The sequence below is a fragment of the Solanum pennellii genome, chromosome 7 (assembly GCF_001406875.1).
Source record: "Solanum pennellii chromosome 7, SPENNV200".
In the NCBI taxonomy this organism is placed as follows: Eukaryota; Viridiplantae; Streptophyta; class Magnoliopsida; order Solanales; family Solanaceae; genus Solanum; species Solanum pennellii.
This window is the reverse complement of record NC_028643.1, coordinates 34,960,162-34,976,806: the sequence shown is the minus strand read 5'-3', so window position 1 is coordinate 34,976,806 and position 16,645 is coordinate 34,960,162.

Below are 16,645 nucleotides of genomic sequence, written 5' to 3'. Positions count from 1 at the left end.
GAATGAAAACTATTATTATAAGCAAACTCCCTTGAAATCAATAAAACAAGCCCTAAGAATATCCTCAAGGGTTTAAATAGTATGCTCTGCTTGACCATCCGGTTGGGGATGAAAAGCGGTACTTAGATTCACCTTAGTAACCAAAGCTTCTTTGGATGACCTAAAAAACATAGATGCGATTGTGCACCCTTATTCGATATGATGGATAACAGAATACCATAATGATACACAATCTCAGCTATGATTTTCCTAGCATCATCTTCTGCCGAATAAGTAGACTTGACGGGAATAAAGTGAGCAAACTTGGTCAACCTATCCACCACCACCCATATGGATTCATATTGCCTTTGAGTACGAGGTAAACCCGCTACAAAATCCATATTAATGTCTTCCCACATCCAAGTAGTATTTTGGATTTCTTGTATTAAGCCACCTGACTTTTGATGTTCGACTTTTACTTGTTGGCAATTCGGAGACATAAAAACAAACTATGCTATGTACTTCTTCAAACCTTCCCACCAAAATACTTCTGTAAGGTCATGTTACATTTTGTCGAACAATGTTGAATGGAGTAGCGGGACCCATGGTCTACCTTAAAGATCTGGTTCCTCAACTCATCTACTTTGGAAACACCCAATCTTCCTTGGTACCTGAAAATGCCATCCCCTTTAAAAAGAATGCCTCATTAAGCTTGCCAAGGAAATATTCCTTCAGCTCCATCAATGATTTGTCAAGGTGTTGTTTGGGATTCACATCAACTACCAATGATGACTCGGAGTTCTGATGGACCATCAAACCACCGCTCAGAGAATCTTCCAAGCTCACACCCAACATAGCCAACCTATGAAAATCCTTCGCTAGGTATTTTTTTGTTTCGTCTATATGAGACACACTACCCATAGTCATACGACTTAGAGCATCCGCAACCATATTGGCCTTGCTGGGTGATAGGGGACACTCATGTCGTAATCTTTCAACAATTCTAACCAGCTTCTTTGCCAGATATTTAACTCCTCATGGGTAAACACACACTGGAGACTCTTATGGTTGGTATATACATAACCATGGACACTATACAACTAATGCCTTCATTTTTCAAAGCAAATACTACGACCGCTAATTCAAGGTCATGAGTTGGATAATTTCTCTCATCAACCTTAAGTATGCTAGAAGAATAGCCTTAGATGTGCTTTCATAGATTCTCGAACCTCCAACAGATAGAATCTCCATGCATGTGTGGCTATCAGCTTCTTTAGTTGCATAAGCACACACCCTAAACCCACTCGGGATGCATCACAATACACAACAAAGCCCTTTGTGCCCTCCGGTAAAGTCAGCATTGGAACATTTGAAAACTTCTCTCACATGCCTCCAATCACTCAAATTTATTACATCTTTGGATAAAAGTAGTCAAGGGATATGAAATAGACACAAAACCATGCACAAACCTCCGATAATAACATGCTAAAACTAAGAAACTCCTAATGTTTGTTGGATTCAATGGTCTATGACAATTTTTCACCGCCTCAATTTTCCTTTGATTAACCTTAACTCCATCACTAGATATCATATGACGAAGGAATTTCATCGACCTCAACAAAAACTCACATTGGCTATACTTGGTTAATATAATGGATTTTCTTTAAGTATTTGCAAAACTACTCTCAAATGGTTCATGTGATCACCCTCATTTTTCGAATATACCAAGATGTATTCAATGAATAAAATGAAAAACAAATCTAGGTAACTTCGAAACACCCTATTCATGAGATCCATAAACGCAGCTAGGGCATTTATGAGACCAGAGGCCATTCCTAAGAAATCATAGTTATTATATCTAGTAAGAAATGTCGTGATTTGTATATCCTCACCTGTTACCCTAAGTTGGTGATACCCTGATCTCAAGTCAATCTTAGAAAATTAACTTTCCCTTTGGAGTTGATAAAACAAGTCGCCAATTCGAGGGAGAGGATACTTATTCTTGATTGTGAATTTATGGAGTTGGCGATAATCAATAAACATTCTTAAGGACCCATCCTACTTGTTCAAAAACAAAACCATAGCACCCCATGGAGAAATACTATATTGAATAAAACCTTATCTAGTAAATCCTTGAGTAGAGCCTTCACCTCTTTCAATTCGGTCGGATCCATCAAATAAGGGGGATTGAAATGGGATTTGTTTCCAGTAATAAGTGAATACGAAAATCAAAAGTGAATACCAAAATCAATTTCTAGTTCGGGAGGAATACCGGGAAGGTCATTAGGAAACACCTCCGCTAATTCACTCACTACGCGGATCGACTCAACGGGAGGAATTTCAGAGTCTAGATCTTGGACTCTTACAATATGGTAAAGACAACCTTTAGAGATCGTTTTCCATGATTTTAGAAATGAGATAATATGACCTCTAGGAATAGAATTTCCCTCCTTCCACTCAACCACAGGTTCATTTGGAAAGTTAAAGTTCACCACTCCTGTCCTACAATCAATAGAGGCAAAGAAAGAATGCGACCAATCCATACCTAATATATTGTCAAAATCAAGCATATTAAGTTCTACTAGTTCAACATAAGAAACTCTATTGGCAACATTATAGGATTATGTCTGTGCAACCTTTTTGAAAAAACCGAATCACCCACCCGAGTAGACACTATAAAAGGTTCATGCAAAATAGCGGGAAAAATGTCAAACATTTTGGCTACTAGAGGGGTAAAAAATGAAAAGTTAGCACCGAGATCAAGTAAGGTATATAGATCAATAGAGAATACTTTAAACATATTGGTCACCACATCGGGAGAAGTTACTTGCCAACCCCTAGAGCGGAGAACATAGAAGCGGTTCTTCTTTGGAGCCTTGTTTGAACAACTTTCTTTAGCTTGAACACTACCACTATATTGGCCCCTCACATTTGGTCAATACCTAACCTTGTTCCCACTTTTACCATAACCAAAACAATTGTCCATCCCCTTATGGCAATCACCATAGTGTTTCTTGCCACACTCTCCACAAGTTTTCTTCTCGGTCGGAGTACTAGTAACTTTTCCCTTCTTAGGATTAGGGTTAGAAACCCTATCACCACTACACTTAGGGATCTTGGAAGGAAATTTATTGGAAATTCGCTTCACTTATCTAGGATTATATTATATTTCAAGCCTATTATTTGAAAAACCTCCATCAAAAGATCTTGCCCTCTTAGCTTCTCTACTCTTCCTCTTAGACCTTGCCTCTTCCACATGTTTGGCATGCACTATAAGATGAGAAATGTGCATGTTGTCAACTATCATAGCGGAATGACAGTCCGACTGCATATCATCTGACACACCCATCACAAAGTGGGTCATTTCATCTCTAGGATCGAAAACCAAAGAAGGATAATATTTTGACAATTTAGTAAATTCTAATGAGTATTCATGAACACTCATGCCTCCTTGTCAAAGGTGGATGAACTCCACAACTTTAGCTTCCCTAATCTCCTTAGAAAAGAACCAATCAAGAAATTCCTTCTTGAAGGTCTTCCAAGTCACCGGACCACCTTTTAATGGCCTATTATCCCTTCATTGGACATACCATTATTGAGCCGCATCCTTGAGTTAATATGTGGATAACTCGACCTTCTCGCTAGTGGATAATGCCATAGCTAATAGTATCTTGAAGAATTTATATACGAACTCTTGGAGGTCTTCTTCAACCTTAGACCTGTAGAAAGTAGGAGGGTTCATCCTAGTGAAGTCCCTTAGATGGAAGACCATGGTAGAAATTTGTTGATTTGGACGACATACAACCTCCCAGTTAGCTTGGGTTGTCATAGCTTGGGCTTCTGTTAAAACGGCTTGGTCCAATTGGATAAGGGCAACCCTTATGTCACCATCAGTAAAGGGTGGAGGATTGACCGGAGCTTTTTTACCATTACTATCTTCTTCAAGAGGAGGAACTTGATCACCATGAGGGGGAGCTCCATCAATGGCAATCTCCTCTTCAAGCCTTCGTGCAACACTTGTTCGAGTGTTAATTTCCTATTATCACAAAAATAGGATTAGATGCAATATCACACCATAAGTATACTCAAATGGCACGATATTGGATTTCCAAGAAAGTGAGAGTTTCCTACTCATGATGTAGGTTCCAATCCATAAGTGTAGCGCGTTTCACAATCATAAATATGAACTTGCATAGACGTGGTTGAGAGAGACATTCACTCTATGATAATTTAACCTCATGCTCTGATACCAAGTTTGTCACACCCGGGTTTACCCCTTAGACGTAACCGACGTCGTCGTCCTCTTCAAGGACTAAGACTAGCCTCTTAGTTTACATAATTACATTCATATAGGATGATTACTTAGTCTTTTACATTTAATTGCACATAAGTATATAACATAGACATAATAGTCACAATAGTCGTCTCATCTCATAACCATCTAATAAGATTGTAAGAACTTGGGCATAAACCATACATAGAGTAATATGGCTCACATGGGCTGTACAATGTTTCATACTAAATGGAAAGAAAGAACCATAGAAGTCTTTAACTAAAAATCAAAATCCATAAGCTATAAAGTGGCATCGCCCTCAAAAATTGAGGAGCTACCTTACCTGGATGAATAAGAGATCCAAGCCTTCTTCAAGTCGTCTTCGAAATAACTCTACGACTGGGACCTAAAATGTTTGGAAAAAGGAAGTAATGGGGTTAGTACAACACTTGTAGTAAGTATGAGACCATATGCAGATATACTATGTATAAGAAAAAGCGACTTATTTTAAAGTATGCACTATTCAATTAAAATCTTTATGCACCTTCAACAAGACCAGACTAACCATTATTGAATATTCATTATGTCATAGGCAGGTACATCAAAAGAACTACAACATCAAGTCTAGACAAGTAAACCATACATACTATATCAGTAATTACATACTCAAGTAACTCTATCATCAAGTCATGTCAACAATAAGCATGAATAAGAGTACATTTTATTATAAACAAAGCAAGTCAATTACCCATGAACCCCGATGAAGTCAACAAGTCTAATGCCCACGAAAATCCCCATAACCATACTCAATCAAGTAACGAACAAGAATCATGGCTAGCCTCCTACTGCACATAACATGGAATATAGGTATACATATCATATTACCTTAACAATATAAACCAACACATATTCATAAGTGAACTAATCAACGTATAGTATCAACAATGTTCAAGTTCATCCTATACATATCATATATAATCATAAGCATAATCATACATAGGAACATCATCCCAAGACTCCCTTCAAGGCTAACTAGTGCAATGGTTAGATAGATTCTCATACCCCTATCTAGACTAAACTAGACCCCTTAGGTTATCATAGTTAGAGATCAATCTTTTAATTTATTTTACCTTTTGGGAACATCTTTCCCTAACAAACAATGACCACATGAGATTATGTGGAATCCGGCATCATAAAACCCTACATCTAAGGAAGGCGGACTACTTGCCAAGGTAGTACCAAAACATAAAACATAGCAACTACGTGGATCCACTAGTTAGTATTCCTATGGGGGCAACATAGTTCAAGAACTATGAGATAAACTATGGACCATCTTTATGCTACATGCATTGTAGTCTCCAATATCAAGAGTACTTTAGGGTATCCTACCTTCCCTATGTGGGAAGGGACATTCCTCACTCTAGTTCACTCAGTGCTAATCTAGAGACCCTCTTTGATATGCCTTTATGATTTTATAATAACTATAGATTCGTTTCGGTCATAGGGTCTAACCCTTGTATATTCATCATAATCAATAGCTCATTAAATTTCATATAGGTGAAGTTAGCACATCAACATTTTCATATCATAATAATGCACATTGGTAAATCATTCACCCTCCTTATAACATTAATATTTTAATCCAACACCTCATAATGATAATCATGACATTTAAATTAAACATCATACCACCCTATAAATCCTATTACAAGGCATACTCCAATACAACATCATGACTTAATAACAATTAACCACAACTTCAAGCAAAGGATAGAGATCATAAGACATACAAAGTCTCCTTTATTGTTCACCATTATGGTCTTACAGTAAACCATAAATTCAACCCAATTTTGGTATACAACATCATAAGTCAATAATCAACATGATACTAAGTCAAGAATAATCACTACATGACAATTGAAAACTAGATCATAGCTCAAAACAAGATACTTCGGTTAATTCACAATAGACTTCTTAAACTAGATCATCTTCTCAAGAAATAGTATGAAAGACTAACAATTAACCTAATTTGTTCATGATTAATGTAACAACATCAATAACCAAGTCAATTGGACCAATTACAACCTAATTCACATCGATCAAAAATAGGGTTAAAAGTTAAGGGTCATCTACTACAAACTACACAAACAATCAAGATATATCATAACTAAGATAGAATAGATGTTAATATACTTACACTATAAAAAATAAATCATAAAAAATCCAGTTCATAACACAATTTTCGAGATTGAGAAAGACCCACATGAAAACTCAACTTTTAAAAATACTTTGACGGATCCCTTTGAGAAAAGAAGTCTCAAAGGAGAATTAGATCACATACCTCAATATTTGAATATTGATTGTGAAATATTCCCTTTACAGCCCCATAATCCCTCCACTAGTTTGTCTTCAATGGTGTCTTCCAATAGAGAGAAAAAGAAGAGGGAAGGAAGAGAATTTTATTTTAAGAGTTGTAATTAGACTAATGGGGTTGGGGATTATATATGGGGGGTTAATTAAGTTACATAAAATTACCTTAATCCCTAACTAACCACCAAAACTCTTAATTAGTTAAGACTAATTTAAAAACGTGCAGGAATTATAGGCCACTCACAAGCATAACCCCATCGACGCCTCGTGGCTCAATCGACGGAAGGCCCTTTATCCGTGCTGCCCAGTCGTTGTTTTGGTATGACACTTGTGCAGGAGAGATATCCAACCATTTTCCTAAGTTTTGTTCGACGGTTGGCAACGATGCATGAATCATTGGTTGCCTCTCGTGGGTGCACACTACCGAGACAGTGTTTGATTCTACTTATAAGGGTCCTCCTCAAGGTACCTTTGTTGGTCCTACCTGGACATTTCAATCATGAATCTACTTAAACACATGTTATACACACTTCCACCAATTTTCATGGATTTCCGATTTCTAAAAGCTAGTCAAATAGGCTAAGGTACGCTAGTACCTCCTTGAACTAGTTTCTGGACGTTTTGGTTCCTATACTTCCTAAATGAATTATAAATATAATGATGTACCTTAAAAAAATGTCTAGGGAATATGACACATATGATTGGCTCTCGAACACGTCTTGGATTTTCGAAATGTTACAATTATGGGGTTCTGTCTTTGGCATTGCACAAATATTGCTTGGGTGATCTACATGTTGGGTTACTATTATGTTCAATTGACTTATTATTCTTTTTATATATGCATGTTGAGTTAAATTTATAAAAATCATGATTTTTACTAAATTGTCCTTTTTCATTATGATTTTGTGAATAAAGGCAATACTTAGTACTTCTGGTTTGTACTAACCCATATTTTCTCCCTTTTTTCCAAAAATTTTAGGTTCGGGCCATTGAGGAGATTCGTGTTCATTGAAGAAGAACACTTGGCTCTTTCAAAAGTCAATTGGTGATTCCTCATGAGTTCCGAGGATAAAGCCACTCATCAAGCCTTATTAGTTATGTCTATGTTTTGAGACAATTATTTCATTCTCACGTTGAGACTTTCATTGTAGCCTATATGACATATTGTAATAGACTAAGGTCTATGCACAGACTATTGGAAACCATTCTTTTGATGGTTTAATGTGAGAAAAAGTATTACACTAAATTCCTATATGTTGTATGTTTTTTATGCGAGAAGCCTATGTATGCTTCCTATGTAAAGGTCTATTTAAACCGCCTTGCTATATAAGCAAAAAAATTTCCTATATTTTATTAACTAAAATGTGTTATGAAGAACGCTAAGGGATTGTCTTCGTCCTCGTATAGGAAGACGATGAAGATAATGATTAGGGTGTATTTTGGGTCATTACAAACTTTGTATCACACCATTAGGTTAATGTAAATCATAGGATTGATGTCTGACTAAACCACGTCAATATAGGGTCTTATTCATAATTAAGAAGCGCACCACACTTATGAATGACAGACTATGTGATGCTTAGAAACTTTTAGTCTCATGTTATTACTTGGTCTTGCTTAAGAGTCCTATCTCTATTTTGTCCGTTATTCTAACCTTTTTATTCTTCTTGTAGGCAATGAATACAAGGTGGATCAACGCTCGAAGGGCTGGAGATGATAATTGGAATGAGGCGGTTCCTTTAAAAGTTCCTCAACAGCCTCAAGCTCCTATTGAAAAAGGGACTATATCTAATGTTGAGATACGATCGGCCATTCATAGCTTTACTCAAGTTTTGGCTGATGGCTACCAAAGTTTCTAGGGATGAAACTTTGCAAGTGAACCCCAATGCTAACACCACCCACTTCAAGGATTAGGGATTTCACAATGTTGAATACCCCTACTTTCTTTAGTTCTAGGGTGGAGAGGACCAGCAAGGGTTCATATATGAAGTGGTCAATGTTCTTAATGCTATGGGTGTTTCTTCTCAAAAAAAGGAGTAATTAGCCGACTACCAACTCAAAGACGTAGCTCAAGTTTTGTATGAGCAATGGAAGGATGAGAGGCCAGATTACTTGGGGAGTTTTCAAATTGACTTTGCTTGATAGGTTCTTTCTCTTGGTACTAAGAGAGAGGAAAATGCAATAATCAGCAACCTACGACAAGGGGGGAATTAGCGTGAAGGATTATAGCCTCAAGTTCACTCAACTATCCAAGTATACTACGACTATGGTTTCGGATTCTAGAGCTAAGATGAACAATGTTATAGGGATATTTGATCTTATTGTTAATGAGTGTAGGTCGGCTATGCTGATTCCTAGCATGGACAACTCTCACCTCATGGTTCATGCTGAACAAATTGAAGATCAAAATCTTAAGCAGGTTTTTAGGGCGGAAGAAGGTAAGAACTGAAGATGGGAATTATGCCAAGGCTAAGTTTGAGGTACAAGGCAAACCAAGGTTCAAAAAAAGGTTTTGCAACCAAGGACCTTCTAATGCTCCAAGGGTCAAGAAGAGTAAGGTACCTACTCCCAATCACCAAGAGGGAAAAGGTGGAAGATCTTATTTGATAAGCTATTTTGTGCAAAATGTTATAAGAGACATGATTGTAAGTGCCTAGTTGGCATGAGTAATTGCTATTGTTCTGGAAAGACTAGTCACATCAAGAGAGATTGCCCTATGATGAAGTCTCAAGGAAGGAAAATTCTCAAGCTCAAGCAAGTTCCCAAAATCCATATGCTCCTAAGAAGAACCACTTCTTTGCTCTCCAATACCGAAGAGACCTAGAGAGCTCACCGGACATGGTCACCGGTATGTAAAAAAATTTTCTCCTTTGATGTATAAGGTTTGTTTGATCTAGGCGCTACGTTTTCATTTGTGACCAATATTGTAGGAATGAAGTTTGATATACTACCAAACATATTAGACGAACCTTTTTTGGTTTCTACCCCGGTGGGTGCTTCCATGGTGGTTGATAAAGTATATAAAAGTTATCCTATTTCATTGCCCAATAGAGTTACGTTAGTTGACTTGATAACAAATGATATGCTAGATTTTGATGTCATATCTGGAATGGATTGGTTGGATATTGTAGGACAAGGGTAGTAAAATTTCAAATTTCAACTGAACTTGTTTTTGAGTGCAAGGGTGGGAACTCAAATCCTATGGGTAAGATCATTTCATGTCTAAAAGCTTGCAGGTTGATTGCAAAAGGTTGTCATTAACACATAGTGAGAGTTAGGGATCTTCAATCTGAGTTCCCTCTAAGTCGGTACGTGTAGTGAGGGAATTTTTAGAGGTCTTTCCTGATGATTTTCCCGGAATTCCTCCCAAACTGGAGATTTATTTCGTCATAGACCTATTGTCGGATCCACAACCTATTTCAAATCCTCCTTATTGGATGACCATAGCCAAATTGAATGAGCTAAAGGCTCAACTTAAATATTTGTTAGATAAGGGCTTTATTCAACCAAGCATATCGTCATTGGGTACTCCAATATTGTTTGTAAGGAAGAAGGATGGGACGTTGAGATTGTGCATCGACTATCGTCAATTGAATAAAGTCACTATACAGAATAAGTACCCAATCCGTAGGATTGACGACTTCTTTCATCAACTCCAAGGAAGGAGCGAGTTACTTTTCAAATATCGACCTGAGATTGGGTTATCATTAACCTAGGGTGAGAGAAATTGATCTTCCAATAATGTCAATCTAAACAAGATATGGTAATTTTGAAATCCTAGTAATGTCATTTGGTCTGACTAATGCCTCGATGGCTTTTATGGACCTCAGGAATTTGGTTTCAATAACGTATATTCATTTGTTTCTCATTGTCTTTATTGATGATATTTTGGTATACTCAAGGAGTGAGGATGATCAAATGGATTAATTTGAGAAAAGTTTTGCAAGTTCTCAAACATAACCAACTTTTCGCTAAATTTAGTAAATGTAAATTTTTGTTGAGATCGGTAGATTTCCTTGGTCACATGGTCTCTAATGAAGGGGTCGAGGTCGATTTGAGGAAAATAGAAGCAGTCAAAAATTTTGCATTGACCTTTGAGTCCTACCGACATTCGAAGATTTCTAAGGTTGGCCGGTTAGTATAGGAGGTTTGTTGAGGTATTTTCTTCTATCACATATCCATTAACAGCCTTAACCAAAAAGAAGTAAAAGTTCGAATGGTCGGAATATTATGAGAAGAGCCTCCAATTATTAAAAGATAGACTCACCTCTACTCCAGTATTGACCTTCCTTGAGGGTCCCAATGGGTTTGTAGTTTATTGTGATGCCTTCTAAATGAGTCTAGGATGTGTGATCATACAACATGGAAACGTCATAGCGTATGCCTCTAGACAACTTTAGCCACATGATAAGAATTATCCAACACACGACCTTGAGCTTGCAGCCGTGGTTTTTGCTCTAAGGGTTTGGAGAAACTATCTATATGGGGTGCATGTTGACGTGTTCACGGATCATAAAAGTCTAGAATATGTACTCACCTAAAAAGACTTGAATTACGACAATGAAGATGGTTATAGCTTCTAAAAGACTGTGACATTAGTGTCCTTTACCATCCATTGAAAGATAATGTGGTAGATGATGCTTTTAGTAAAGTGTATATGGGTAGTATGTCTAATGTTCATCGGTTGGCACGGTTAGGTGTTCTATTAGAAGATTCTTCAAAAGGGGGTTTTATGGTTAGTCTCAACTTTGAGTCGTCTTTAGTGGTGGATGTGAAATCTAAGCAACCTTTTGATCCCTTATTGATGGAGTCGAAGTAGTCAGTCCTTAGAAAGAATAATGAATCATTCTCCCAAGGGGAGGATGGGGTACTTGGGTACCAAGGAAGGTTATCTGTTCCGGATGTTGATAATTTAAGGGAGAATGTCATGGAAGCTGCTAATGGTGCCTGATATTCCATTCACCCTAGGTCCACCAAGATGTATCATGATTTGCGTAAATTTATTGGTGGAACGGAATAAAAAGAAGGATAGCTAATGCAACACTACGGAAATACCATGACTTAGAATAGAGCTTTATATATTAATTAATTTTTAATATTATTTTTCCAGACCTATATTAATGTAATAAACTCATTTGGAAAAGTTTAGAGCCAAAACAACTAAGAAAAGACCTTGACGTCTGGAAACTAGCTAATTTGAACTAGTGTACGTCCCCATGTTTGGTGATGGTTTAGAGGTGTTAAATAAATTCCAAACCTTGTAATGAGACCTTGGATAGGTAGTATGTAGTACAAAGGGTCCAAACGTCCGGTGACGACACACCAAGGACCGACCGAAGGGTCCTTGGGGAGGACCCAAACATGCGTGGGCAGGCTGTCTGGAAGCCTGCGAGCAGGCTAGATGTGGAGGTGTGGTGCGTGACCATCAAGGAACACGAGGTGTTATAACATAATAATTGAGATGAAACCTCGCGACGCGCTCACTGCGTCAACTCAAAATATAATAAAAATGACAGGATTTAGCCCCGCGATGCGCAGCTACTTCCCAGAATCATCAGTCATATTTTTGGTAGTTAAACTTATATCAAAGACCCATTTAAATGAAGGGTATTTTGGGTAATTTATTGGACGACTATATATTTATATTAGGTCAGTTGTAGATGACTTTTACATGTCCCAAACCAGATCAAACGAAATTTCTCTCATTCTTTCAAGAACACTCTCTTTTCCAAACTCCATTGAAGAACAAAAAGACCTTAAGGTAGAAGATGAAGACTTCAAGTTCTTCATACAAATTTCTTGTATTCTTCAACTATAATGTCACACAATGATTCATGAATCCGAATGCAACCGCCGTCGTTAACTTCTCGAAGATCGTAGAGAAGCCTCTTCTTAGCTATCATCACAATCATATAGTTAATTTTTGGAAAATTTGAAACTTCTAAAGCATAGTGAAGTATACATAGACTTCATATAATTACTATATAGGATTATATCAAATGTGCTCAAACTAAAACAACCATCTACAATTGATGAATCTATTCAAATCAAGAGATCAATATATAATGTAATAGTTTTCCAAAAAAACCTTAATACTAAGCTTCGAAATAAACTTCAGAAAAAAACGCTAGGCACAACATCCACTAGCTATGTATAAAGTACTAAGAAATATCGGTAAGTTTATCATCCTCGAACATCAAGAGGACCTACCAAAGTCTGGAGATCGACAATCCATATAGCTTCGATAAATCTTCAATCTTCTCTCTAACCTGCTACTATAAAGATATAATAGTATAGGGTTAGTAGACACTTGTAATAAGTATGGGTTTATTCACACATACACATAATGACTATGCAAGATCAAGGAAAGCTCTTCCTACAACAACATGCCATTTTTGGAAAGTTACATCACTAGACTTTCCTAATTCGTTTTTTCATAATAGTGGTATCAAAATGATGTATTTTAAGGCATTCAAAAAAAATACTCATTTTATTTATGAATACAAGACCTTAGAATCATCATCATAATTTTAGAGCAACTCAAACGAAAATTCTAAAGGTTACTCCTCCGAACCCGAGAGCCCCTTTTTTTACACAGTTTATTTTTCAATCTTTTTCTTCTTCTTGTTATGTAGTTCAAAAATCTCCTTAATCTTATATATTGACATACAAGTGCAATTATTCATTGTAGTCCCCTCCCTACGATGAATCAAGTAAGTAATCCAAGAGACTAAGGAAATGATTTGGCTACCCTTACTACAAGTTATTCTTTCCATTCTTGTTACATTGGGCAATATATATTTTTATAGACCAATCTATATTGGTTAGGCCACTTATGTAATCATTTACATGTTATGGATAATGTGGGACATTGATTTTCCATTATGTTTTACTACCCTTAATTGGAATAATATAAGATGTCATTATAAGCCAATTTTATTTGGCTTTGACCTTTTTCATAATAAAAGAAGTCATTATTGGCTATACCCATTACTTGACGAAAACTTCATTCTTATGACACCCTTACGATTGATATTTTTAACATTTTACTTTCTTTTCTCACTTTGAACATAGATCTCTTCTTTCTTACTTTCTTGTTGTCGTAAGGACATGTTTAGAATTACCATCATGCGAGATAACATGAAATCTACTGTCTGCCCCACACTGAAAAGTTGTTATTCACTGACCAAAGTGAATCGATATCATGTGACCTAACATGAAATCCAGTGTCTACCCCAAAGTGAAAAAGAGTGGTTCACCGGCTAAAGTGAAACAAAGTCCAATGTTCTCCGCACACTGAAAAGAGGTTGTTCACAACTAAAGTGAACCGAATACTTTCTTTGAGAACTTAACCAACATAGATCATGTGATGTAAGAATGAAATCCATGTCTTTACCACATAGAAAAGGTGTGGTTAACCGGCCAAAGTTAAACCACATCATACCTAGCTCTTTTAGGTGGAATCCACTGGCTAGTTCCTACGGTGGCAACATAGTTCGAAGACTAGGTGACATATGGAGACTAATTATCCATCTTGTTAGTAGCCTCATCTCATGAGGCTTACATGTGCTGGAACAATCTCATTGCTAGTCTATCGAGCTCTGCTCAACTTCTTTTTCTTTACATCTTTTAGAGTTGACTCAAACATTATGGAAGCTTGCTTCTAGTAATGAGGTGTGCTTAACTCTTTCGATAACCGGTCATCCCTTTCTTTACTTGATGAAATGTGAATTTAACCTTACATTATCATCTTGGTGTCAATATGACTTTTCTCACGATTATTAACACCATCTTATGTGAGTATCTGTAACATAGTTGTGTTAGGTGTAAATGCGACTTGTCTCACTTCCTTTAACACCCCGTTACGCTAAATTTCATATGTCAAAGACTTTTAATTATGTTATTACTCACCTTTACTCGTTTCATATCTTTTGGTAGCTTTACACCATTCTTTATAAATGTTAAGAACTTTGTTCAATGTAGTTACTATGTTCATTAATCATTTGGAAAGGTTATGTGTGCACTTGTCCCAATGATTGGCATACCCTTGGTTATGAATTAAAAGTTACATTAGTCATGCTTAATTTGGTTTAGATTAATAATTATCCAATCTTCGAATCATACTTTGAAAGCAATATTGTAAGCCAATTTCATTAAACTTTTTGGGCAAGACATTGTTAGAAATTTTATTGGCATAAACCAAACTATCACTTAAACAACTTTCATTATGTTATTACTAACTACATCAATTAATCCCATAAATATATTATAATGATTCCCTTAATAGGAAGAAACTCGAATTCAACAGTAGCTAACTTCTTAATGGATTTTTAACACACTTCATATTCTCGAACACAATTAAGCATCACATCATTCTTTGTTTCATATAACCAATACCCTAATCATATGAATCAAGTATATATATGCCTCATTATAATTAACTAATCAAGAATATATACTTAAAGATATTTTAGCACCACAGACCAACAACATGTTCAAGATTACATCTATATACTTAAAGAATCGAAAACAAGGATAACTAGGGAGATGAACGTTCAACAATATCATTGGGGAACAACCGTAGTTTTGAAATTCATAAATTCAAACGTTTGAAAAGTCTCTTGGAGAAAGTTTTCCTTGAGAGAAAACCCATACCTTATGTACATTTGAATATACGAAGATCACCTTGCACGAAACCTTGAAGAAAACCATGAAATAGCCTAAGACAACCATCGTCTTTAAGCTTTTTTGCTTACTGTCTTTGAGTCCCATTTCTAAGTGAATTAATCATGGGTTTTAGGTATTAGGAACAATTTTGAATAAATTAACGTTAGTCTAATTAACTTAATTAATAAATTTATTAGCTAATTACTAAAACGCCCCTCCTTAATTGACTAGACATAGGAAATTATTTCACTTAATCAAAGATGAAATTTTTCCTAAGTGTCTCGGCCTAGCTAGTGAAATTTCCTTAATAAAATAATTCCTTAATTTAACTAATTAAGGGACGAAGGGTAATTAATAAAGTACCCCTAAGTCTTTGGGACCATAACTAACCCTTTTTAACATTCCTAAGTTAGGTACTAGGTTGTCTCTTTAACTAGTTACTACGTTAGGTTCACTCAATTAAGTCTTAGGTTGTCGGGTGCATTAGATGGTTTATTTTTGTTTGTACTAGATTAGTTAGATAGTTAGGTCATTTAGTTAGAGTCTAGAGTTTGTTAGAGAGTTAGGCCACACATGGGGGAACCCTTGCACACGCCTTCCCCCTTAGGAAAATTCGTTCGCGAATCACACTACACATCGTTTTAAAATAAAGAGGGTGATTTTCTAAAACATTTTAGAATACTTGAAACTTTACTCTCTTTGAATATCTCATTCACACTTATTCTAGATGATGCATATTACACAACTTATCTGAAACTTCAGATTTGAGATTGAGGAACTTCCTTCTCAATCACACTTAACTTAATGAATATCACAACTCATCAAACACAAAAGTCATTTATACACTATACAAAAACAGCAACATTAATGCAAACACTAACTCATTTTAACTCATAAAGTGCAAGTGTAAGAAACACAATTATGGACATAGAACACCAAAAACGCCTAATGCACTAAGATTTAGAGTTTCATTAACAAAATCAGACTAAGGAAGAGTATATCTACCCTCAAAATATGAACAAGTCAGGGTAACGAGATCTCATATCGTCCTCGGCCTCCCATTTTGCTCCCTCAACAAAGTGGTTCCTCCATAACACCTTTACGGTGGCAACCTCCTTGTTTCTCAACTATTTCACTTGGCGATCTAAAATTTCAATGAAAACCTCTTCGTAAGAAAGGTTATCATCATCACCTATAAAATTAGATAACATCTTGTTGTCTTTAAGATTAGAAACTATTTAGCTTGTTGGATTTGAACCACGCCCTTCCCATTGCAACTCTAACTCATTTGGAAACTAAAAACTTACTACCCTATTGCGATGATCTATGGTAGCATAGCATTTATGAAGCCAATCC